Here is a 26218-nt window from a genome sequence, read left to right on the forward strand (position 1 = left end):
TTTCTATATGAGACTTGCAGAACAATTAATTCAGATGCATCTGAGGCCGCCATAATGGAAAGTTTGGCTGATTTTCTTGCGTCGATTAGTTTCCAGGCTCGTTCGGAAATCCATCTTTCTTTCTTTTTCTTCTTATAGCCTTATTTCTCCTCTGCAACTTCTATGTACGTGGTTTTAAGTTTCTCCCACATGCGTTCGGCATCAGCCCTTGGTTCCAATTCCGATTGCAGGGCTTCATATCTATTTGAAAGTTATAATTGGAACATTCGTGCTGTTTCCTTGTCGTTCAGTTTCTCAACGTTGAAGGGTTTTTGTGCTGTCGGTTTATTGTTTTTCTGTGTCGCTTTTAACTTTAGATGGATCTTGGCAACCATGAGGCTATGGTCTGATTGTATATCAGCGTCTCTGTAGCCTCTCACGTTGAGTAGACTCTTCCGCCATTTGCGTGAAAAGAGGAGGTGATCAATTCGATTGTACGTGCGGCCATCTGGTGAAGTCCATGTATATTTGTGAATGGTCTTGTGTTGAAACAATGTATCTCCTATGATAAGGTCGTTGTTCAGGGCGAAGTCGACAAGTAGCGCTCCGTTTTCGTTCATATCACCTATTCCATGTTGTCTCATGACTTCAGGACAGTAATTGTGACAAGAATCTACTTTCGCATTGAGATCACCTACGACACATATGATATCGTGTCTAGGAATTTCTGGATACTTCTCTAGGAGTTACTTTTCTTCACTACCGCTAGATTAGTACCTACTTCAATAGAACCCCTTCTTGTGCCGCTACAAAACTACTTTAGATACGCCCCCTAACTTAGTTTTCGGGGGTAAAAACTCCAGGGAAAATAAAACACTGAAGAAATTTGCCAGAATTCGTATGCGAAATTCTTTTTATTTGTCTTACTTTCTCTTTACCAACTCGAATTTGTGAATTTATTCCGGGCGAAATATTCAGCAGGGTTGGAATTTTCTTGGAGATTTTCCGTGTTAGAAATCCTCAGTGGGGGAATTTACTTTGAAACGGACAAAAAACGGTTCAATAGCAGTTACATTATGGTCCTCAGAAAAACCTTTTCTGCAAGAACAACTTTCCTCTAGGGGGAGGGGGTCTAGGAGAAATCAATATGTAGAGGGAATTCTAGCACGATTTGAAAAACAATCAGAAATTTTAGTTTTATTTTCAAATGTAATTATTCCCCAAGGAGAGTTTTTCAGGCAGAATCGTCCACTAGAAATTTTCCAGAGGGATTTTCAGTGAAGATGGATTTGAGCTGTGGGTGGGTGTTTTATGTGGGTTGAACTTTCCATGGAGGAATTTTACACAAGGGAGATTAAGTTTTCATAGAGGGGTGCCGCGGGAGCCAGCACTATTTGAAAATTGATTAGATTTTTTTTTAAAGAGTTTTTTTAACTCAAGGTGGAGAGCAACATTAACACATAAAATGGACATAAATAATTCCGTATATGAGGGGGGTTATCCCCTCCGCAATGCCTCGTCCTCTGCACTAAAGTTTGCCCTTTTGTCCCAATTCTTTAAGAACGACTCCTCAAATATATGGGCAATTAGAATAAAACCCTTTTTAAGTACTAGAAAATTTAGCATCAAGAGCGAGGTATTGAGGAGGGGGCAAAATATCCTGAATAATTTCTGTTCGTTTGAAGTTTTAATGTCGCTTCTTACTTTTCATTGAAGAGGCTTGTTCTTTTTGTTTCGATTTTTTTCTTTTTTAAATTGATAAATACGTTTAAAAGTTTCTCCTTGGGGGCGGGGCACTAATCCTCTGCCTAGAATTTCGAATTACTTCTCTTTTGCTATTTTAATTAAAAAGTGGCTTTTAAAGTAATTTCATTGGAAAAAGGAAAAATTATTCCCCCTAGGATTTCAAGAATCTTTGCCCTCTTCTCTTAATTTATGTAACTTGATACCTCTGTTAACACCTGTTTCCAGAAATGTATCCAAGCCCTGGGAAAAATAATAGGGGTAAAATTAGTATACAACCCAACACTTTTCCCTGGAAACATGGGCGGAAGTTCAGTATTACGAAAGGAAGACAAGACGAGTCCACATCTCGAGGGTTATGGACAACCTTCAGGGGATAAGGGGGCCTCTGGACGGTCTATCCCGTAGTTTTTTAAATAGCCTTAAGCTTATTTTAAATCGTCTGAGAACATCATTTGAAAATTATTACTATAATGGATACCTAATACCAAACCGTAAAACAGGAAAGATGGTGCGAGTCTGCTTAAAAATATGTCATTCTCGGACATATCTCGGACAACAAATCAATATTACAATTCACAACCAATGGATTACAACTAATAGTAAGCTTGAAACAATTGTTATAACGCATTTTCATATCCAAAAATATAGAAATATATTGATATTTTCATGGGTCTTAAACTTACTTTCAAACAGGTCGTGGTAACAAACTTTAGCAAGGAGAAACCCGGCTCAATAGTAACCGAAACTCTAAAAAACAGAATTTGGGTACCAACAGCTACATCAAAAGAATCGAATTTCAAAGTTGATTTTAAATATATAAGTTTCATTAGGTTTAGTTTTCCCCATCAAAAGTTACGAGCTTGAGAAATTTTACCTTATTTTAGAAAATAGGGAAAAACACCCCCTAAAAGAGGTGTTTCATAGAAACTTAATGAAAATCACACCATCGCATTCAGCATATCAGAGAACCCTATTGTAGAAGTTTCAAACTCTTATCTACGAAAATGTGAGATTTATACTGTTTTAAAAAGTAGAGTTGAGAGAAAGTGTCAAACTTTAGCGTAAAGAGCGGGGCGTTGAGGAGGGAGCAGTCCCTTTCATATATGAAGTAATTTCTGTTTGTTTTAAGTTTTAATATCGCTCCTTACTTTCGGTTCAAAAAAATTGTTTTTTTATTTATTTGAATATACGTCTATTTTTTAAAGTTAAATAATCCACGAGCATTGATTTACCATGATTAAGTTGAATAGAAAATTCAAAAAATTTCCTTCATTTTTCTATCCGCATCGTCCATAAGTTTTGACATTTTTTGACATATTGGTGTAACTGCAGTTAATAAGCGACCTAACAGAATAAAAAGAAAAGATTCAAGGGTCCTAAATGGGCTTAAAATTGAATTTGCAAGAAGAGCGATTATATCCAGAAAGAGCATAAGAAATGGCATCTAGTTGTATGTTCACTTTCTTCGTATTTACCTCGTATTTTACTTCGTATTAACGCACTGTAAAACCGGTTTCTTCGTTAGCTAAGCGTAGAGAAACAAAGACAAGTACGGAATAGAAGGGAAATATATAATGTGGGCTATATTTTTGCATATTAGGGTGGAGTGGGGTAATATTTGTGCTCTGTGAACTTAGAAAACAGATCTTACTTCATAATATGCAGAATAATTGTACCTAACAAACTTTGTGAGCACACCCGCTACACTTTACTCCCCCTCCCTAATGTGCAAGTATATACTCCAAATTCGTTTCTATATATTTTCGTTATATTTTGTGAAATTTCCTTAGAATTAGTCAGAGATACAGGTCCTACTTAATGAAGAACTTAACATAGGTGCTATAACATATAAGTACCAGAAAATTTAATGGAGAAGGCGCTGTTATTTTTTTCGTACATTATTTCTCCCCTGTTATAAAGTTTAATCCAGAAATGGATATAAATGCAACTTAATAAATAAGGGGGGTACTCCCTGCCTAATGTTTGCTTCACAAGAACTCAAATCTGGACAAAAAATAAAAAAAGCTCTTCCATTCAAACTCGTTTAATATGATTTTTCGCAGATTCATTTTTTATTTCACGCTTTAATCTTCACAGCGATCTACTTCGATCTAGTAATTCTTCGATCTACTTCGATGAAGTAATTCTTCTATCTACTTCATGTAAAAGAATCTCTCTTTAACTTTTGTAATGCTGTTACTACTTTAACTGACTACATTTAAATTGTCACGATTTTAAACTAAGTAGGTTTATATTTTCTGGTCATACAAGCATGTGTTTGGGTATAATCCAAGGATTGATGTTGTTGATAGGGGAAAATGCTATGAAAAAATTCTTCCTTCATGGAAAATTTTTGTTGTTAAAACATTTTGACTGTAGTTCCAATATATTCTAGCCTTAAGCCCCCCATCCTGCAAAAAAAGCCAAAATTATATTTTCCTTTAAATTTTGCCATGAGTCACTTTTATTTCAACCCTGTACCCGTAAATTGAATGAACAGTGACGAAATGAAGAAACAGAAAAGTACATAAAAAATTTATCCCAGTTCATTTGAAGACGACCTGTTCTTTGTTTGGCCCTGGGTGGTTGGCCGAAAAAGGCAATCTCCCACAATCTGTCATCCTTAATCCAAAAAAATCATCCTAGCCATCTTAACCTTTCTCTCATTCTAGCCTTAGAGAGCCGAATAGAACTTTATTTTGATCAGATTACTATTTGAGACACGGTCAGTCAACGGGGTGTTTTAAACAGTTCGTGTAATACCAGTAACATCAGTCCTATGCTCCGTAGAATATAATATTTATCTTGCCTGCCACTCTTGTATTTATAATAAAATAATTACTAAGGTTAGCTGTCTTACAATCATTTGAATAACATGTTAACTTATGGGCTATTTTATGACTAAACACAACATTGCTTATAGCTAGATTTTTATAGCTAAAAAATTGCAGTAATACATAAGTGTTACGGCTTTCTCTTATAAAACAAAATTTGGTAGGCTAGGATACTCTGCATCCCTATCTCTACCAACCTTGACATTAAAATCCCCTAAAGAATGTAGCATAGCCCCCTAATGAACGTAGATCTCCTTGTGAACGTAGCATAACAAGATACTTTTTATCCTTCAAAAGAACTGTGAAGGATATTTTCTGAAGGAAGGGAATGCTCAGCTCATTTCCCCTTCGTAGTAGATTTAGTCCCTTTTGCAGGGGGAGATATATCTCTTCTCTTCTCTTCTTAGGAACACATGATAACTTTATGACTTTATAGTAATTTTTTTTATTTATCAAAAGCAAAATATTTCAGCACAACCTTTTTTGGTCTCGCTTTTCCAGTTTTCTCATCAGTTTAGAAGCTTTGGAAGATTTATCTCCTTCACAACACTTTTATTTGGAGAGTTTGTGACTTGAACAGTATTTATCTGATCCAAAAAACTTCCTATTTCTAAAACTTCCAAAAAAAACTTCCCATTCTAATTTTCTAATAAAATTTCTTTATAAACTTTCTTTTTCTAATAAAATTTCTAATGAAAATTTTCCAAAAAACTTCCCATTCTAAATTGGGAATTCTTTCTTTAGCAGTAAATCTGTTGTTGCCAACAACAATTTCCAATAGGTAAACATTTTGTCAACTAGCCAATAGCCTGCCAGACGACAGCCATAGAATAGAGAAGCCAGATGACAAACTACCATAGATAGCCATAAGACCACCTTAGAACGCAGCGAATAATCTTCTAAGAGGACAGTTGGACATCCATCGATAAAAGGATGGAGGACGGGGAGGGTCCGTTTGGCCTGCAAATATTCCTGAATCTTGCTCTTTGCAGTATAAATCTTTAAATATATTCAGAATGATATAAAATTATATAATAAGATAATAAAAAGCTATTAATGCCGCCTCATTGTTTTCTTTAGGCAAATTATCCCATTGATTAACGCTTGAATTTAAAAGGGCATAGTTGTGCTGACCAAATAATCTTTGTATTATTTTAACTGTTATATTTTCTCCAATAGGTAAACATTTTGCCAACTAGCCAATAGCCTGCCAGAAGACAGCCACAGAATAGAAAAGCCAGATGATAAACTACCATAGATAGCTTGATCATAGATGACTTGAACAGTATTTGTCTGATCCAAAAAACTTCCTATTTCTAAAACTTCCAAATAAAACTTCCCATTCTAATTTTCTAATAAAATTTCTTTATAAACTTTCTTTTTCTAATAAAATTTCTAATGAAAATTTTCCAAAAATTTGCTATCGCCTTAGAACACAGGAAATACTCTTTTGAGAGGACAGTTGGACGCCATAGATAAAAGAGTGGAGTACGGGGGAGGGTCATTTTGGCCTGCAAATATTTCTGAATCTTACTCTTGGAACTAAAACTTGCTATGTTTGTGCGAATCAAACGTCATCTGAAAATCCAAGACCCCTGGTCTGATATTATTACCCCCTAGAAAAATAGAAAAAATAAGAGCAACCCCAATGCCCTTGACACAGAGATTTAGGACTGCGCATTTCTTTAATTAGCAGACGCAAAATTCTCTGAGGGAGTTCTTGGAAATCCAAACTTTGATTGTGTCCCTTCTCCTAAGATCATATTTTTTGGAAGATATTACTTTCCTTTGATGAAATTATTTTAATTTACTTATGCCAATAGCTCTTTTGGGTACAATTAAGCTTAATAAATTATTTTTCAGCCACTATATATTTGTCAGTTGCGAAAGACAAATTTTCAGCCCAAATTCAATTCATGGTAGATACAAATCCCCTAATATAGGGGGAGGTATCCCTATTCTCTCTGCTTTTTAGGGACGGACGAGTACGTCACGATTTTACGTGTTTTTTTGTTTAGCAAAAACAAAAACGACTCCTGAAACACAAGGTCTGTTTAATTAAAATAACAAGTTGTTTTAAAAGCTTTAAAAAAACATGTAGCTAAGTATTGATGGAGGTGACCTCCTTTTATACGTAATGATTTCTGTTCGTTTTAAATTTAGATTGCTCCTTACTTTCAGTTGAAACAGCCTTTTTTTTATTTCTAATCATTTTGAATAATACTAGAAAATCGAGCTCCTCCTCAATGGAAAATCCCCCCCACCGGAAAATCCTTCCAAGGAAAGTTCTTTCCATGTGCGATTGTCTTTAGATTGAGGATTGGCAAAGAGTTACGGGCACTTATTATTACGGGCACGTACAACGGAAAATGATGGTCTTACCAAAAATCTAGTAGGCCCTTTTTTGGCAAATATTACTTGGTCTTCAAACCTTTAAATGGTATGTCCATGAAAACTTTAGGAGGAAACAGCTTGTCTATTCTCCTTAACTTAAGAATTTTTATCTTACCAAATTTTTTATACTATATTTCCATATAAGTTTTATTTCTAACTCTATTTTGAGTAAAATGGGATTTTAGTTCGTTAAGTGGTCAAATAGTCAATAGTCAGTAAGGCAAATAGTCAATAATAATAAAAAAATTATCAAACAGTTCGTGGTCACGAACTGTAGTAAGAGTGACCCGGCTCGATAGTAACCTGAAACTCTAAAACACGGAATTTTTATAACAATAGTTGCATCAAAAGAATTGCATTTTAATGCCGGTTTAGAATATATAAACTTCATCAAGTTTAGACATACCCATCAAAAGTTAAGAGCCTGAGAAAAATAGTCTTATTTTAGAAACTAGGGAAAAACACCCCTTAAAAGTCATAGAACCCTTATGAAAACTACACCATCATATTCAGCGTATCAGAGAACTCTACAGTAGAAGTTTCAATCTCCTATCACAAAAATGTGGAATTTTGTATTTTTTGCCACTAGACAGATCACGGATGCGTGTTTATTTGGTTTTTTTTTCAAGGGATGATCGTATAGACCCAGTGGTCCTAGAATGTCGTGAGAGGGCTCATTCTAACAAAAGTTAAAAGTTCTAGTGCCCTTTTAAAGTGAAAAAAAATTGCAGGGCACCTAGGCCCCCTCCCACGCTTATTTATTCTCCAGAGTCACCGGATCAAAATTTTGAGATAGCAATTTTATTCAGCATAGTCAAAAACCTAATAGCTATGTCTTTTGGAACGACTTACTCCCCCACAGTCCCCGTGGGAGGGGCTGCAAGCTACAAACTTTGACCAGTGTTTACATATAGTAATGGTTATTGGGAAGTGTACAGACACTTTCAGGGGGATTTTTTTGGTTGGGGGGCTAAGGAAAGGTGCATCCCGGGGGAGCTTTCCATGGATGAATTTGTCATGGGGGAATAAACTTTCCATGAAGGGGGGACAGGATTTTTTAGTAATCAGAAAAAAATGAAAAAATAAATATGAAAAAGTTTTTTTTTTCAGCTGAAAGTAAGGAGCAGCATTGAAACTTAAAACAAACAGGGATTATTACGCATATGAAGGTTCACGTCCTCCTAATACCTCGCTCTTTACGCTAAAGTAAATGTATTAATTTCAACTATTTATTCGGCGGCCTTTGTGATTCATGGGTCATTCTTAAGGAAGTTGGGACAAAATTTAAGCTTTAGTGTAAAGAGCAAGGTATTGTTGAGGGGGTGAAACCCCTCATATACGTAATAAAAACATACGAATACAGAATTTCGTTAATTCGTAAGTTCCGTATATTTCTACTAATAAAAACATTTGTAAAAAATTTAAAGTTCTAGTTGCCTTTTCAAATAACCAAAAAATTGGAAGGTAACTAGGCCTACTCCCCCGCTCCTTTTTCTCAAAATTGTTCGATCAAAACTATGAGAAAGCCATTTAGCCAAAAAAATAAATTAATATGCAAAGTTTGTTTTAATTATTCATGTACGGAGAGCCAAAAAAAACATGCCTTAATTCAAAACGGTCAGAAATTAAATAAAAACCATGTTTTTTTAACTGAAAATAATGAGCAACATTAAAACTTAAAATGAACAGAAATCATTCCGTACATGAAAGGGGTTGTCCCCTACTCAAAGCCCCGCTCTTTACGCTACTTTTTTAAACAGTGAAAAACCTTAGCGTAAAGAGCGGGGCGTTCAGGAGGGAATAGCCCTTTCATTTACGGAGTAATTCCTGTTCGTTTTAAGTTTTAATATCGCTCCTTACTTTCAGTTAAAAAACTTGTTTTTTATTTAACATAAGAAAGAATGAATGAACTAAAACTAAATTGAATGAATAGAAAAATAAACAAAAGATAACTAGGCGCAGCAGAAACTCTACAGAAAGCTCAAAGAATACTTTGTATTTAGTGTATATTTTTATGTTGCATCTCAATAGTTTAAGCAATTAAATTCGAATAAAAGTTTTTTTCCCCCTTTGGACAAGGACAGAATATCAGAAGATAGACAGTTTTATGTCAGACATGATTTTACGATTTAAATAAACTTCTACGTGGCTTTTAAGATTAAAAGCCCAGTACTTGTATGTCATATGCTTTACTGCACAAGCTGTTCATTCATTGACGCATTACAGAACCAGTTTCTTCGTTAGTATTTTTTCAGCTTTGCGTGAGACAAGACAAAGAGAAGTGAGAGAGTAAATGGAAATAGATAATTTGGGCTACATATTTGCACATTAGGGGGTGGCGGTGCTGGTTAAGTATTTGGATGGTGTGAAGTTAGAATATAATTCTTATTACATAATATGTAGAATAAGTGTACCTAACATATTAGGCATGCATACCCGCTATACTTTATCCTAACATGCAAATATATATCCCATATTTGTTTCTAAAGTATCATTTTTTTATCTTACTTTCGTAAATTTAATTAGGATGAGCATCAGAGAAGAACTTTGGTAGGGCATCTATCATACAAGTACCAATTAAAAAATTAAAAGTCATTTAAATTTCAATGACTTTTTTTTCCTTTTCTCCTATACCAGTGAATTGAAGGGATGATTTATTTTCACAAATTTTCATGAGAACATCCATAGGCAAGGCCGTATCTTGGGGGAGTGTGTCACCGGGTTTGCAACCCTTTCCCTCTCTCAAATTTTGCGTTGCTCGTAAAAACGTAACAAAAATTATATAAGCCAATTTTTGATGCGTTTCTTCCGTAATCCCTCTGAAATCTGGGAATTATTCGAGGGGGACACTCTGAGGGGATTTTTTTGTGGGGGCCATTTTGCAGGGGATTCTTGTAGAAAAATACACCGGAGAAATTTTCCAGAGAGTATTATTCCTAGACCCCAAAAACCAAAGGCATCCAAAATTAGAGTAGTAGCTTAATAGTCCTGGTACTTTACAAACCTAATAATGAAAATAGATATAAGAACTTATATGAGGCTCAGCAGCCACAAATATTCCCTACCATAAATTTTTAGTCCCCATGACTTTACATTATCAGTTCCCGAGGTTCGAACTTCTTTTTCTTCTACATTTACTATTGACTTATGTTTCCCTGATGAACCGTTCAACAGACTCCTCTGACACATTCTTGATATGGTGGCATCATCATGCCATCATCATGCTTGATTGATTTTTCCAAGCACCAAAATTGCCAAATTTTACCAATATCAAGCACCAAAATTGCCAGATTTTACCAATATCAAGCACCAAAATTGCCAAATTTTACCAATATCAAGCACCAAAATTGCCAAATTTTACCAATATCAAGCACCAAAATTGCCAAATTTTACCAATATCAAACACCAAAATTAGCAGTCAGTATTGCTGTTTCTAGATTCCTTAAGCCTTTGGTACCAAGCCCAGGAAGTAAATTATATTTTATTAACGTCCATCGTTTCTTTGACGATTCTTGGTTGTGGCCAAGTTTCAAAGGTCAGTTCCTATGACCCCTGAGGTCGATTGTCGAAAGTTTGATTGTAGGAGAAGTGGTAGAAGGTGAAAGAGTGAACCAGTGACAGTATTGGGTAGAGGGGATGTGGTTTCTTCTGGCTAATCTTACGTAATGGATTAAACTAAAATTTAAAATTTAAAACTTACGGAAATTACCTTCCATATATGAAAGAGGCCACCTCTCTCCTCTAATGCTATTTTCTTGGTGCTAGAATTTTACTAGTGCCTCATTGAAATAAATGGTGTATTCAGGAAATATAGACACTGGAAAGAAAATTGAATGGATGAGCTATTGATTTTTTTTTTCCCTAAATGATTTCTCCCCTGTTATAAAGCTTAACAGAAAAAAATCAACATAAATGTAATTTACTAAATAAACAGAATGCTGTCAACCTAATATTTGCTTCACAAGAACTAGTTCTCGAGAACGAGTACAAAAAACTTTCCTATTCCAACTCGTGTCACCTGGTCTTTCTAAATGCTAATAAAAAAAAAACTAGTTTTTAACTGCAAGTAAGGAGGGATATTAAAACTTAAAACGAACAGAAATTATTCCGTTTTAAAGTTTTAATGTCGTTCCTTACTTGCACTTAAAAAAACTTGTTTTTTTATTTAATTTCTTAACGTTCTTGAATTAATACATGTTTTGATTTTGGCTCACCGCACATGAATAAATAAAACGAGATTTAAATTTTGTCAATACCTCGCTCTTTACATTAAAGTTTGAATTTCGTCCCAAATCCTTAAGAATGACCCCCGAATCACAAAGGCCGTAGAATAAATAGTTGAAATTACTAAAAATACCTTAGCGTAAAGAGCAAGGTATTGTGGAGGAGACGAACCCCCTTATATACGTAATATTCTGTGTACATTTTAAGTTTTAATGCTGCTCATTACTTCCGGTAGATAAAAAACGCATTCATTTTCTCATTGTTTTTTTTAATAGTGCTAGAAAATCCTGCACCCCCTTCTTGGAAATTCACTTCTGCATGATAAATTCCTCCATGTAAAGATCGTCCAACGCAACCCCTTCCCCCCGAAATCACCCCCACCCCAACGCAAAAAGTCCCCCTGAAAACTTCTGTAAACTTCATAATAACCATTACTATATGTAAACAATGGTCAAAGATTGTAGTTTGCAGCCCCTCCTTCGGGGACTTTCTGCGATTAAGTCGTCCCCAAAAACATATTTATTGGGTTTTCGACTAAGCTGAACAGTATAGCTATCTCAAAATTCTGATCCGGTAATTTAGGTGAAAAATGTGCGTGGGAGGGGGCCTAGCTGCCCTCCAATTTTTTTATCTCTAAAAAAGGGCGCTACAACTTTTTTTTCTCCGTTGGAATAAGCCCTCTTGCAACATTCTAGGACCACTGAGTCGATACAATCATCCCTGGGAAAAAAACAAAACAAAAACAAACAAACAAATATACAAGCATCCGTGATCTGTCTTCTGGCAAAAAAGTACAAAATTCCACATTTTTGTAGGTAGGAGCTTGAAACTTCTATAGTAGGGTTCTCTGATACGCTGAATCTGATGGTGTTATGTTCATTAAGATTCTATGACTTTTAAGGGGCGTTTCCTCATATTTTCTAAAATGAAGCAAATTTTCTCAGGCTCGTAACTTTTGATAGGTAAGACTAAAACTTTTGATAGGTAAGACTAATTTTGATGAAAGCTATATATTTAAAATCAACAATAAAATGCAATTTTTTTTATGTAACTGTTGGTATCAAAATTCCATTTTTTAGAGTTTCGGTTACTATTGAGCCGGGTTGCTCCTTACTACAGTTCGTTACCTCGAACTTTTTGACATGCTTGTACTTCATGCTTTAATCCTCGCAATGACCTTTTTTCTGCTCAAAAGTTTGTCTTTAACTTTTATAATATCTTGACTTTTCCAGCTGCTTACATTTAAATTGGTACGATTGTTAAACTGAACAACATCTATATTTTCTAGCCGTTAAAAATATATTTGTTAGCAAGTGAGGGAGGAGGGGGGGGAGGCTTTCGGATTCTAGGACAATAGCACTTCAGTAAGCTTCACGATGAATATTTCACTTTATGAAGCATCAAAATATACTTGAATTATGAATTTTGTCCCCAAATAGCATTCCTATTTGAAGAGCAATGAATTATAGAGGATCTATGATATTGCATTTAATCCCACTTTATTTATATTGTATATGAAAATTGCACATTTGGTACCATTTCAAGAATGGAAAGGGGACAGTGATGATCTTTATGGTTTAAAACCTAATTCCAAGGTCCACGACCCCCTTTTTTAATGCTACCCTCCCGTGCCCCTTAATGTTTTTCATGAATAGTCTACTGGCTAGTGGAACTAGAAGGTAAATGCAACATGATAGAGACCTGTTTAAAAGCTCATTTAAAATCCAATTTTTACATCTAATTGACTTTTATAAATTTAATTTTATATTGCTACCATAAAGAGCTAGTAAAAGCGTACTTTGTTCCTTTTCTGTTTATTAAAAAACGTCCAGAAATTAAATAAGAAAAACAAGTTTTTTTAAATGAAAGTAAGGAGCTACATTAAAACTTAAAACGAACAGAAATTACTCCGTATATGAAAGGGGCTTTTCCTCCTCAACGCCTCGCTCTTTACGCTAAAGTTTGACTCTTTCTCTTAACTCTACTTCTTAAAACAGTAAAAAACTTTAGCGTAAAGAGCTTTCATATACGGAGTAATTTCTGTTCGTTTTAAGTTTTAATGTCGCTCCTTACTTTCATTTAAAAAAAACTTGTTTTTTAATATTTAATTTCTGGACGTTTTTTAATTAATGCATGTTTTGATCTTGGCTCTCCACACATAAATAATTAAAACGAAATTTGCATATTAATTTTTTTTTTGGCTAAATAGCTTTCTCATAGTTTTAATCGGAAGATTTTGAGAAAAAAAGGAGAGAGGGGGGAAGCCTAGTTGCCCTCCAATTTTTTGATTACTTAAAAAGGCAACTAGAACTTTTAATTTTTTTACGAACATTTTTATTAGTAAAAAATATACGTAATTTACGAATTAACTTACGTAACGAACTTCTACATTCGCGTGTTTTTATTGCGTATATGAGGGAGTTCACCCCTCGTCGATACCTCGCTCTTTACACTAAGGCTTAAATTATGTCCCAATTCCTTAAGAATGACCCTTGAATCACAAAGGCCGTAGAATAAATACTTGAAATTACTAAAAATACTTTAGCGTAAAAAGCGAGGTATTACGAGGAGGTAAACCCCTCATATGCGCAATAATTTCTGCTCGTTTTAAGTTTTAATGCTGCTCTTCACTTTCAGTAGAAACAAACTTTTCATATTTATCTTTTCATTGATTTTTTAAATAATGCAAAAAACTCCTGCGCCCCCTTCATTGAAAGTCTCTTCCCCCATGAGAAGTTTTTCCATCGAAAGATCCTCCCACGTACCCCCCCCCCCCTCCCACCTCAACTCTCCCTTCCAAACCAAAAAATCCCCCTGAAAACGTCCGTACACTTCCCAGTAACCATTACTATGTGTAAACACAGGTCAAAGTTTGTAACTTGCAACCCCTCCCACGGGGACTTTGGGGGAGTAAGTCGTCCCCAAAGACATAGTTATTATGTTTTTCGACTATGGTGAATAAAATGGCTATCTCAGAATTTAGATCCGCTGACTTTGGAGGAAAAATGAGCGTGGGAGGGGGCCTAGGTTCCCTCCAATTTTTTTGGTCACTTAAAAAGGGCACTAAAACTTTTAATTTCCGTGCTAATGAGTCCTCTCGCGACATTCTAGGACCACTGAGTCGATACGATCACCCCTGGGAAAAAAAACGAAAAAACAAATAAACAAGCATCCATGATTAGTCTTCTGGCAAAAAATGCGAAATTCCACACTTTTGTCGATAGGAGCTTGAAACTTCTACAATAAAGTTCTCTGATACGCTGAATTCTGATGGTGTGATTCTCGTTAAGATTGTATGAATTTTAGGGGGTGTTTCCCCCTATTTTCTAAAATTAGGCGAATTTTCTCAGGCTCGTAACTTTTGATAGGTAAGACTAATCTTGATGAAAGCTATATATTTAAAATCAGCATTAAAATGCAATTTTTTGATGCAACTGTTGGTATCAAAATTCCATTTTTTAGAGTTTCGGTTACTATTGAGCCGGGTCGCTCCTTACTACAGTTCGTTACCACGAACTGTTCGATGAATGAAAATACAAAAAATTCCTTTCCAACGAAAAGACTAAAAAAGTTATTTTTTAAAATACAGGCCGTAGAAAAACAAGGCGCATGCCCTAACACTTCTGTTGCCACCAACTGAACTAGCATATAGGTACATTATAGAGATGTTTTTAAAGGCTCAATTTAAAGGTATTGACTATTTCAGAGAACTTTTTGTAGAGTTCTTTCAGATAATAGCATTAGAAGCCGCATAGAGTTTTGTCAAATTTTGAGGTGTGGGTTACCATATTGTCTTAAATTCAAGCATCTATAGAGGAATCATTCGTTGGGGAGTTTTCCCTGGAAGGGGAAGTGGGTTTCCTAGCATTATTTGTAAAATTGTCAGAAATTAAATAAAAGCTTTTTTGCAACTGAAAGCAGGGAGCAACATTAAAACTTAAAACTAACAAAAATTATTCCGAATATGAGGTCTTGCTACGCACTGTAAATTTTGATGTTTTGTTTCAGTCCTTTAAGAAGAAATCCTGAAATACGAAGGCTGTTTAATTAAAATGAGATGGTGTTTTACCAGGGAAGCGATTAGCTTTATGAAGTTTTCCAACTGCATATGTCTAAATACTTCACCTAATATGCAATTATATAGCCCAAATTATAATTTTCCATCTATTCTGTCACTTCTCTTTGTCTTGTCTCATGCTAAGCTGAAAGACACTAGCGAAAAAAAACCGATTCTATAATGTGTCAATGAATCAATCATAAAATTAAAGACAAAAAAGCCAGAAAAGGATGCATCATCTCCACAACATCCAACAGATATCATCCCTTTGGTGGGTGATAAGAAAGTCTATAGTTTTACCCTTTTTTTTCTACAATTAAGAGACAAACTGCAAATAATTATAGAAAAACATAACTTAGATGTCATCTTCAAGATTGTAGTAGAATTCAGAGCTATTTTAACAGCGGCAAACGTAAAACGAACCCCATTTTGGGCAGTAGTAGTTATAGGTTCCCCTGTTCTTGTGGTTGCATTTATGTTGGAAGAACCAACCAGCAATTGGGGGAGCAGTTGTAGGGACAAAGGCTTCTCAATCGACAAAGCTATGGAGCTGCGCTAAAGGCGTGAGAATTTTGATTCCGCTTTGGCTCAGCATGTGTATGTAAATCCATGCCGTTTCATTTTATTTGACAACACCTTCATTATTGCCCCCGTTAAAGGTCTTATGGAAGTTTTCAGAGAGGCAGTTGAGATAAAAAAAGCAGTCACCGAAAGGTGGCTCTCAATATAGACACTGCCGAAACCGATTTCAGCCCAATTTATACTGAACTAATTAATTTTGATCGTTCTTATGGCACTTTGTATTTACCAAGTGACATACAGCGATCGCAAATTCTGTCGGTCTGTGGTCCGGGCTTTGTTAGTTTGGGCACTTCCAGATAAGCTAGGAGATGAAATTTGGCAGGCGTATCAGGGATCAGACCAAATTAAATTAGAAATAGTCGTTTCCCCGATTCGATCATCTGGGGGGGGAGTGGGGGGCGGTTTATTCGGAAAACTAGAAAAAATGAGGTATTTTTAACTTACGAACGGGTGATCATATCTTTAAAAAAATTAATATTTAGAAGCATATCATGTCTCAAAGCTTTTATTTTAAATAATGACCGGATCCGGTGACATCGGGAGGAGTTGGAGCAGGAAACCTGATATCTTGGAAAACGCTTAGAATGGAGGGACCAGGATAAAACTTGGTGGGAAGAATAAACACGAGTGCTAGATTCGTGATTGACATAACCGGACCGTATACGCTCTATTTTGGGGAGTTTGGGGGATGATTAATTCTGAAAAATTAGGAAAAATGAGGTGTTTTTAACTTACGAAGGAGTGATCCGATCTTAATGAAATATGATATTTATTAGGACCTCATGACTCAGATCTCTCGTTTTAAATCCCGACCAGCTCCAGTGTCATTGGGGGGAGTTATGAGGGACAGAAATTCTTGGAAAATCCTTAGAGCGGAGGGATCGGGATGAAACTTGGTGGGAAGGATAAGCCCAAGTCCTAGATTCGTGAATGATATAACCAGACCAGATACGCTCTCTTTGGGGGAGTTATGGAGGAGGTACCTAATTCGGTAGATCAGAAAAATTAGAAAAAAAGCATGTGTTTTTAACTTACGAACGGTTGATTGGATCTCGATGAAATTTGATATTTAGAAGGACCTCGTGTCTCAGAGCCCCGATTTTAAATTCCGACTGGATCCAGTAACATTGGAATGGGGGGTTTGGAGGGGGAAATCGTAAATCTTGGAAAACGTTTAGAGTGTAGAGACCGTAATGAAACTTGGTGGGAAGAATAAGCACCTGTCCTAGATAAGCCATGGACATAACCGGACCGGATCCACTCTCTTTGGGGGAGTTGGGGGTATTCACTAGTTTGAGCACTTCCAGATAAGCTAAAACTATAAAAGTTGTTAGGCGTATCAGGGACCAGACTACATTAAATTAGAAATAGTCTATTCTCCGATTCAATCATCTTCGAGCAAACAAGATAGTTGAGAAGAATTATATTTGCCGAAAAAAAAATGATCGTTCTTCTTAAGTATGGCTTGTGGTCTAGGGGTATGATTGTCGCATAGGATGCGAGAGGTCTCAGGTTTGAATCTCAGACCACTCCAATTTTTACATGAAGAAGATCCGAAACTTGATACATGATCAATATAGCAATCGCTGAAAGTTGGCAGGCGTATCAGGGACCCAACCAGATTAAATTAGAAATAGTCACTTCCCCGATTTGACCATCTGGGGGGTGGAAGGACGATTAACTCGGAAAATTAGAAAAAATGAGGTATTTTAACTTACAAATGGGTCATCGGATCTTAATGAAATTTGATATTTAGAAGGACTTCGTGTCTCAAAGCTCTTATTTTAAATCCCGGCCGGATCCGGTGAAATTGGGGGAAGTCAGAGGGGGAAACTAGAAATCCTAGAAAACACCTAGAGGGGAGAGATCGTAATGAAACCTAGTGGGAAGACACTCTTGGCTCTTCACAAGTGTCATGATGGTGTCTTAACTGGAAAGTGATTAGCTTTTAAATATACTCTGTATAAAAAAAAATTGAATTGCAATTGAGTATTGTATTTGTATTCAGTTACCCTTGCACCGTTACATTGAGAGGGTACTCATATCTTAATTCTTGTGTTTATTTTAAGGTTTGATTTTTTATATTAGCCTTGGATTTTTATTAGTAATTTTTGTTTGTTATCGTGCACTGAGGACCGTCAAGCAGATGTCTTCACCGAAATATTTGTATTATAGTCTATGTTTTTCACTGGCTTTTATTATCCTCGTTTCTCTCTCTTTTTTTTACTGATTTTCGTTTTGTCATGATTAACCGTGGTTGTCTCAGAAATTATTTATACCTTTTTATATATTATTTATATATTATTATTTGCACCCAACAATAAAAGCATGGCGAGGCAATAGTCAGCTTTTTCATTTTGACAGAGATCATATCCGCTGATAACATTTATTATGTATTATGGATCTTTTTTTAGATCAACATGTAGCGTCTTTGCTAAATAGTAACTTTTTTCATTTCCACTTGAAGAAAATGTGCTATTAAAAGGCAAAATTTTAAGCCCTTTTAAGACCCTTGAAAATATCAATATCATTTTATATTTTTTGGATATAAAAATGCATTATAACAATTGTTTCAAGCTTACTATTAGTTGTAATCCATTGATTGTGAATTGTAACATTGATTCGTCAAGATTAAGTTGAATAATAAAAGAACAATCAAAACAAATCTGCCATGTTTTCTTCATGTTCTGTTAGGTCGCTTATCAACTGCCATTTCACCAATATGTCCAAAAATGTCATATTTTTAAGCAGACCCGCAGAATTATAAAGTCAGACCCGCACCACCTTTCCTGTTTTACGGTTTGGTGTTAGGTATCCGTTATAGAAATAATTTTCAAATGAAGTTCTCAGACAGCTTAAAATAAGCTTAAGGTTATCTAAAAAAAAAAATTACGCGGTAGACTGTTCAGAGGCCCCCTTATCTCCTGAAGGGTGTCAATAACCCTCCAGATGTGGACTCGTCTTGCCTTCCTTTCGTAATGCTGAACTTGCGCCCATGTTTCCATGGAAAAGTGTTAGATTATATACTAATTTTATCCCTATTATTTTTCCCAGACCTGAGATACATTTCTGGAAGCAGGTTTTAGCAGAGATATCAATTAAGAGAAGGGGAAGAAAATTCTTAAAATCTAGGGGGAGTAGTTTTTCCATTGTTCCGATGAAATTACCTTAAAAAGCCACTTTTTAATGGAAGCAGCGCAAGAGAAGTAATCCAAAAATCTAGGCAGGGATTTTACTTCGGGATACTTTTCGACGTACATAAAAAAATTGATATAAAAAAAACAAGCCTCTTCAGCAAAAAGCAAGAAGCGACATTAAAACTTCAAACGAACAGAAATTATTCAGGATATTTTGTCCCCTCCTCAATACCTCGCTCTTCACACTAAATTTTCTAGAAAAAGTTTTATTATAATTAAACGTCCCATATGTTTCAGGAGTCGTTCTTAAAGGATTGGGACAAAAGGTCAAACTTAAGCGCAAAGGACGAGGCATTGAGGAGGGGATAACCCCCCTCATACACGGAAATATTTATGTCCGTTTTAAGTTTTAATGTTGCTCTCAACATTGAGTTAGTAAAACTCGTTTAAAAAAATTCTGATCAATTTTCAAATAGAACCGGCTCCCGCGGCAACCCTCTATGAAAATTTCCTCTCCCCCGTGTAAAATCCTCCATAGAAAATTCCTTCCGCATAAAAACAATAAAACTTTCTAACACGGAATAATCTCCTAGAAAATTCCAACCCTGCTGAATATTTCGCCCGGAGTATAGTCACATGTAATTCGAGTTGGCCAAGATAAAGTAGGACAAATAAAAAGAATTTCGCATACAAATTTTGGCAAATTTCTTCAGTGTTATATTTTCCTGGAGTTTTTACCCTCGAAAACTAAGTGGGGGTGTGGCGTATCTATAGTAGTTTTGTGGCGGGGCAAGAAGGGGTGATATTGAAGTAGGCACTAATCAAGCGGTAGTGAAGAAAAGTAACTATTTAACAAACACACTACTTGGTGAATTTAAAAACATTGCACAATACATTATAAACAATAAACACGCATTAAACAGTGATAAAATATAAGTGCTGGGGCTTGGCTTTTACTAAAATTGTCAGCAATGAGCTGCTCCAGGCGATAGTAGTATATCGTAAAATAGCTTTCGGGTGGGCAAAGGTGAATGTTGTATATACTCGGCCCTTTCAGCCAGATCCACAACTAACGCTGACGTACATACCCGCCCCCTACTTCCACCAAGCCCACTCAGGATGATTAATTTCATAATCGTATCAAGGTCTATTCTAATAGCCTTGCGCTATTCATTTGCCCATAATCTTGAATGGATTTTAACTCTAGGTTTGTTGGTTTATATTAATAAATATAATTGACATCAGCGGGCCACATAAATCCAAAACAAAATTATAGACAGCGCACTAGCGCTGTCTTAGCAAATATACAGGATAAGTCAAAGTATTACCGTAGACTGTGTAACAATATATTGTGAAGTACTCCCCCCATTTAAATAGTGACAGTATTTTAAATTTGAAAGTATTTGAAACATAAAGTTAGAATGATTAACTTATCCATTGGGCATTGTTTGACAAAGAACATCCAGTAAATCCAAACAATTCTTGGCAACATTGAGGCCCAAACCTTAGATTAAATGAAAATTGCCAGGAATGCCTTTTGGAAGGGAGAATTGATACCTTTCTCAGTTACCTTTCTCTAACTAACGCTGCCGTACATACCCGCCCCCTACTTCCACCAACCCCACTCAGGATGCTTAATTTCACAATTGTATCAAGGTCTATTCTAATATATTCTATAGATATATTCAAGGTCTATTCTAATATATTGTGAATTACTCCCCACATTTAAATAGTGACAGTATTTTAAATTTGAAAGTATTTGAAACATAAAGTTAGAATGATTAATTTATCCATTGGGCATTGTTTGACAAAGAACATCCAGAAAATCTGAACAATTCTTGGCAACATTGAGGCCCAAACCTTAGATTAAATGAAAATTGCTAGGAATGCCTTTTGGAAGGACGAATTGACACCTTTCTTAGTTACCTTTCTCTTTGTATCCTTGTTGTAAAAAAAAAAAAAAAAAAAAAAAAAAAAAAAAAAAAAAAAAAAAAAAAAAAAAAAAAAAAAATCTATAAGAATAACGCAAAAGTTTTCTTGTGTATATCAGTGTATGGGGGGGGGGGGAGTTATACTGAATATCGTTTTTATGTCTATTAATCCCTTCACAAGCAAAACTCGGTCTCCTGCATTTGTGGTGAAAGTAAAACCTGTTTACTTGTCCTGTTTATTTTTTACAACGTTTTGATATTGAACTAAAACTCCAATCTCTAAGAATTAATTTCCTATTTTGTCCTAGTTCAGTAGTTTCTGATAAAGTGTTAAGGAAATGTTTGAATAGATTTTTGTATTCAACTAGAAGACTGGTTTGATGTTAATATTTGATACTTATACATGATTGTTGCCTTTGATTGTAGCATTTATTAGTTTCATTTATCCATTTTTTTTTCTTTCTTTGTAGTGTTAGTTTGTAGACATTTAGCAGTGAAATACTTGTAAAATTTTAATCTCTTAATAAAAATCACCTGATGCAGAAATAAATGCCCAAAAGTTGCGCTGGCGCTGTGTGAAATGTGACTAATTTCAGTCTGGCACGTACGCAGGGGAGGGGGGGGGGCTTCGGGCCCGCTCCCCCCCGAAATGTTTAATTTTCCCATGGTTTTTTGGGATTTCTGGCAAAAGTAGGACATTTATTAAGAATCTAGATACATGTGTGAAGCCTTTTTTTGGGGATTTTACAGCATATAATTATCCGGTCAAGTCACTGCCCAATTATTAACCCATTTTCTGTCTAACTTTTTACCCTCTTTGAAGTAATTAGCGATTGTACTGTTTTTTTTCTTTTTAGAGAGTTTGCTTTCCACAGCAAAATAGAATTATCCTTGATATTAGGGCGTTTATCCACCCTTTTCAGGATAAAGTATAGCTTTCAATGGATCAATTTTTGGAAACTATCATTTTTCATTAAAATCGACGTTTTCGCAATAGAAGAACTACCTCCCACAGAACCCATATTGCACAGTTAATTTCCCTTTCAGTGGGATATAATAGATTAATCACTGGTTCTAAGTCGCTATGAACATAACCTGAGCTTAAAACCTACTTTTGAGGCTTCAGTATTCTTCCCCCCATCCGCTACAATTCTACAGATTAAAGTTAATCTGTATTTTCAGATACATGTGCTTTTTGTTTTTATTTAGTTACTAAATAAAAAGTGCTACTTTATATCTGCTATTTCGAAGGTTTTGCCCCCCCCCCCCCCCGATTATTTTTTTGCGTACGTGCATGCTAAAAATTAAAACATTAAATGATACCTGAAACAGACGCCCCTCTACCAAATGTCTAATTCTAACTTTTTATATAGATTCTAAAATGCAAGAAAATGCATATTTAATCTTTTAATGTTGTAAGTACTTTTTTGTGCATTCTCAGCCAAGATCATACTTTCAATAGATTTATTCAGAGCCAAAATAGGTCACTTTACTTCCCTGATTTGTGTAAATCTATTTACAATCAAATTAACAAAGCAAAATGTCAAGATGAATTAGATAATCCAAAATATAAATAGGTTATTCTGATTCAGGATACTACAGCTATCAGTTAACTAAAGTGATCTGCCAGTTGCTAGTGTCTTATTTTGATTGCTCTATATAACCTACTTTACGAAGCTGGTAAGCTGCTTTGGAAGCTGGTAAGTTTGGACAATATCACTTTTTTTTTACTGAGGCGGGTGCATTAGGGCCATCAAGAAAAAAGGCTTTAGGTTAGTGCCCTCCTAAAATCTAAAGGTTTTGCTATATTCTCACAATCCCTCCCACCTTTCCTTAAAACAAAGCTGTGTATGCGCGTTTGACCTAACCTGATATTGACAAACTACTAGTTTACATTTATGATAATCAAGAGGATATCCAGAATTTTGTTTTGGGGGAAGGGAGTCCAAAAAGCTTAAATTGAAATATTACTTTTGTTTCTATGTACTTTTTCGTTTTTAAGAGTGCAATAAAATTTCTGGGGGGTAGGGTCAAACCCCGCAACCCTGGATATGGCCTTGATGATAATATTCAATCTCTGATACGATATTACATATTTAAACTGAAATAGACCGTAGTAAAGAGGCAAAAGACTTCAGTTTCTTATTATTTATTTGTGTTTCTTCCTAGAGCAATTCCATATGGAAGGTGCAGTCGTATATACTTTGGAGGAACTCAATAGATTTGAAATTGAAAGTTCTTGTTCCATCCTAAATAGTCAGCAGTTATCGGAAAGTAATTAGCCCCTCCTAAGCTTTTCCCCCACAAAAATCCAATCAAAATAGTCAAATGTCATATAACTAGAATTATAATTTTGACATATGCCCCGGGGCAAGGGTTTAAGTTTTGTGATTTCTCACCTGTTTAGATTTAAGGTTTTTATTGGGAAAAGGGGTCATATTCGGTGTTGGATCTCCAAAACAGCGTTTGATATTCAGATGAAGCTTTAACAAAATATTTTGAGGAATGTCGAATAATATTTTGCCTCAATATTCTTCCTCAATATTTTGAGGAAGTTTTGCGAATTCTCACCTGTTTAGATTTAAGGTTTTTATTGGGAAAAGGGGTCATATTCGGTGTTGGATCTCCAAAACAGCCTTTGATATTCAGATGAAGCTTTAACAAAATATTTTGAGGAATGTCGAACAAAATCAACAATATACACCCATGTTGTTTGTCAAAAGGGTGTATTAGCAATATGTAAGGAAAAACTGAGCGCATTAAGTCAAACTTTTCCAGGGGATGCAGAAGGTTGACCAGATGCTGGTCAAACTGCCTCCCTCCTTTTAGATTCCCCCCTCCCTTAAATAACAATCTGAATTTTGAGAAAAAGATATTTGTTCAAAATAGTTGAAAGGTGTAATAACTATGTCTCCAAGATGAAACAGGCCCCGCTAAGAATCCTGACATGTGCTATAACATTTTCAAAGTTATCCATATCTTATACATAAGGTTTTCTGGAACAATTTTTATCTTGAGTAAATTGGGAGAAAAATCAGGGGGTTTTAAACACCTGTTTTCTCTCTCACACCAGTTGTATTGATGGTAAAAATATCAGTAATAGAGAGACAGAACAAAGTAGAATCGAATATATGTTTTAGAGTCAAAAAATCTATCTTCACCTTCCAGAACATCCGGAATCTGGACTTCCAGATTATTCTTTGACGTCTTCTTCTTCTTGCATATGGAATATGAACCGGTTCAAAAGTATATCAAAATAATCCGGAAAAAGGGGCTTTTGAACTTCCAGATTCAGGAATTTTTGAGTATCGCAGAAGAAATTAAATAGAAATCTGGAAGCCCAGAATCCGGAAGGTGAAGACTCATCGTTACTCCAAAATCAGCTGTTAATATAATATGACGAGACGAAGCAAAAGTGGAAGAAAAAGAGCAAGATTATGAGATTTAAGTATTCTAAAGCTCATTTCCGACTGAACTTTTTCGCAAAACTGTTTGTAGTCAATCAACAAAGAAAAGACCTGGAAAATCGTTTTAAGAGAGTTTTTTGCCTTTGTATTTTCGTTGTTGGGCTGTCTTGTCTTCTGATGAAAGTTCTTAAGCCGAACTGGCCAGCCATGACAACAAAGAGAGATAAAAATAAACAAGAAAAACCTCAAACAAGACTGCCTAAACTAACGAGGACGCCTGAACTAGGCGTCCTCAGCCCAAGATAAAAAGAAGAACACTAAACTAAAAACAAATAAAACCACCAATTAATAATAATAAATAAATTGTCGCTACTGATCCACGCACGGAAAAGAAGCTATTAGAGTCCCCTGGTGAATTTGTAAAATTTTAATTCCCTTATTGACTATTGGTTCATTTTTCAAAAGACAATCAGAAATTGGGTCAATACTTAAATTCCCCGTGTCTCTATTTATTGATAGATTAGCAAATATAGGTTTCTTAAGTTAGGTAGCCTCCCTCGCCCACTGAAAAAATCCTTATCATCAGAAATAGCTGTACCCTCATCAAAGTGTATAAAATGTTCAGGATGAAAGAATGTATGTTCAGCCAGAGCCGAAACAAAAGTTTCAGGAGGCTTTCTTAATTGTAGGTTTTTTTTTCTATTGAGTTGCGATGCTCAGTAAAATTAATCTTTTTTAAAATTAGTTTTTTTTTTTAAATGAAAAAATAATCTTTCAATAAATTGTTGGTGAGTTCTAACAATATAAAACTTTCCACAAGAACAAAGAATTTTATACACCCCACTAACTAAATCTCCCCTGTTTGAATCCTTCCCAGAATTAAGGAAACTACCTAATGGTCTCACTGATTGGAAACACGTATCAATTCTGTGTTTACGCAAAATTCGTTTAAGCATCTCCCCCAAAATAGATACATAGGGCAAAGAAAGAAAACTTTTTGGCCTATTTAATTTTGTACACTGTGAAACTCCAATAGCCCTATTGTTGCGTTTAATGCGTCTATTTTTTATTATTTTATCAATGAATTTAATTGGGTAACTATTACAAAATAAAATATCCCTCAAGTACAGTAATTCAGAATCTAAAGACTCCCGGGAACAAATTCTGAAAGCTCTATAAACTAGTGCAATCACAACTCCGCGTTTCACTAAAATAGGGTGGCACGAATGAAAGTTCAAATACATATCGCTGTGTGTAGGCTTTCTATATATCGAGACCAGTAAATGGAAATCAATTTTTATCAATAGGATATCAAGAAAAGGTAGTTTGTCATTTTCTTCAAACTCCACTGTAAATTTTACTTTTTTATCAAAACTATTTAAACGTTTATGGAAAAGGTCTAAGGACTCTAAGCCTACAAAAGCATTTTGATTTGATACGAAGTGTGTCCATGGCTAGTTTGGAGATTGAAGTCATTATGAGGTTGGCTATCCTTGCAAATGAATATTATCTTTATTTTGGTTTTAGAGGTGAATTTTACAAACAGCTGTTTGATTTGGCTATGGTGGTATCTCTCTCCCCTTTTACGGCAAATCTCTTAATGGACTCTATTGAAACCTCCGCTATACACAGTTTTAGCCTCTCCCCTTGTTTCTGGGGCAGATTCATGGACGATGTGGTTTGCATTTGGAAACACGGTTTAGAGTACGGCACGATTCTTGCGCTATGTGGAAACAAAAACTAATTAGAACTAATAAGTTAAAATCGGAAATTTTTGATTTTTATGCTGAACCCATGACGAAATAGAGAAACATTCATTATATTAACCAATTCAAACTTTTTATTAACCAATATAGTTCTGGTAATAAAAAACAGGAAGAAATTAATTTAGAAAAAGCGTTCCAAAAAGAAGTTTGTAAAAGAAACT

General features: G+C 35.3%; 2 protein-coding genes across 5 annotated transcripts in view; one reads left to right on the forward strand and one right to left on the reverse strand.

Annotated features, from left to right (window-relative positions):
- The window catches only part of LOC136037764 (uncharacterized), a 33623-nt gene extending 9527 nt beyond the window's left edge, over positions 1-24096 (reverse strand). Inside the window, exons 1-2 of one of the 2 annotated variants that reach the window (XR_010620034.1) lie at positions 24046-24096; positions 10663-10770 (exon numbers count right to left, since the gene is read on the reverse strand). The gene's annotated coding sequence lies outside the window, so the exon portion shown is untranslated. Of the gene's footprint in view, positions 1-10653; positions 10771-24045 lie in introns of both variants that reach the window. The other variant, XR_010620033.1, reaches the window with a different exon arrangement.
- The window catches only part of LOC136037760 (pre-mRNA-splicing factor ISY1 homolog), a 68507-nt gene that overhangs the window by 19377 nt on the left and 22912 nt on the right, over positions 1-26218 (forward strand). Inside the window, exon 1 of one of the 3 annotated variants that reach the window (XM_065720562.1) lies at positions 22568-22584. The exons of the other annotated variants lie outside the window; for them this stretch is intronic. The gene's annotated coding sequence lies outside the window, so the exon portion shown is untranslated. Of the gene's footprint in view, positions 1-22567; positions 22585-26218 lie in introns of those variants that run through there. 3 annotated transcript variants of the gene reach the window in all.

The sequence above is a fragment of the Artemia franciscana genome, chromosome 17 (assembly GCF_032884065.1).
Source record: "Artemia franciscana chromosome 17, ASM3288406v1, whole genome shotgun sequence".
Classification (NCBI taxonomy): domain Eukaryota; kingdom Metazoa; phylum Arthropoda; class Branchiopoda; order Anostraca; family Artemiidae; genus Artemia; species Artemia franciscana.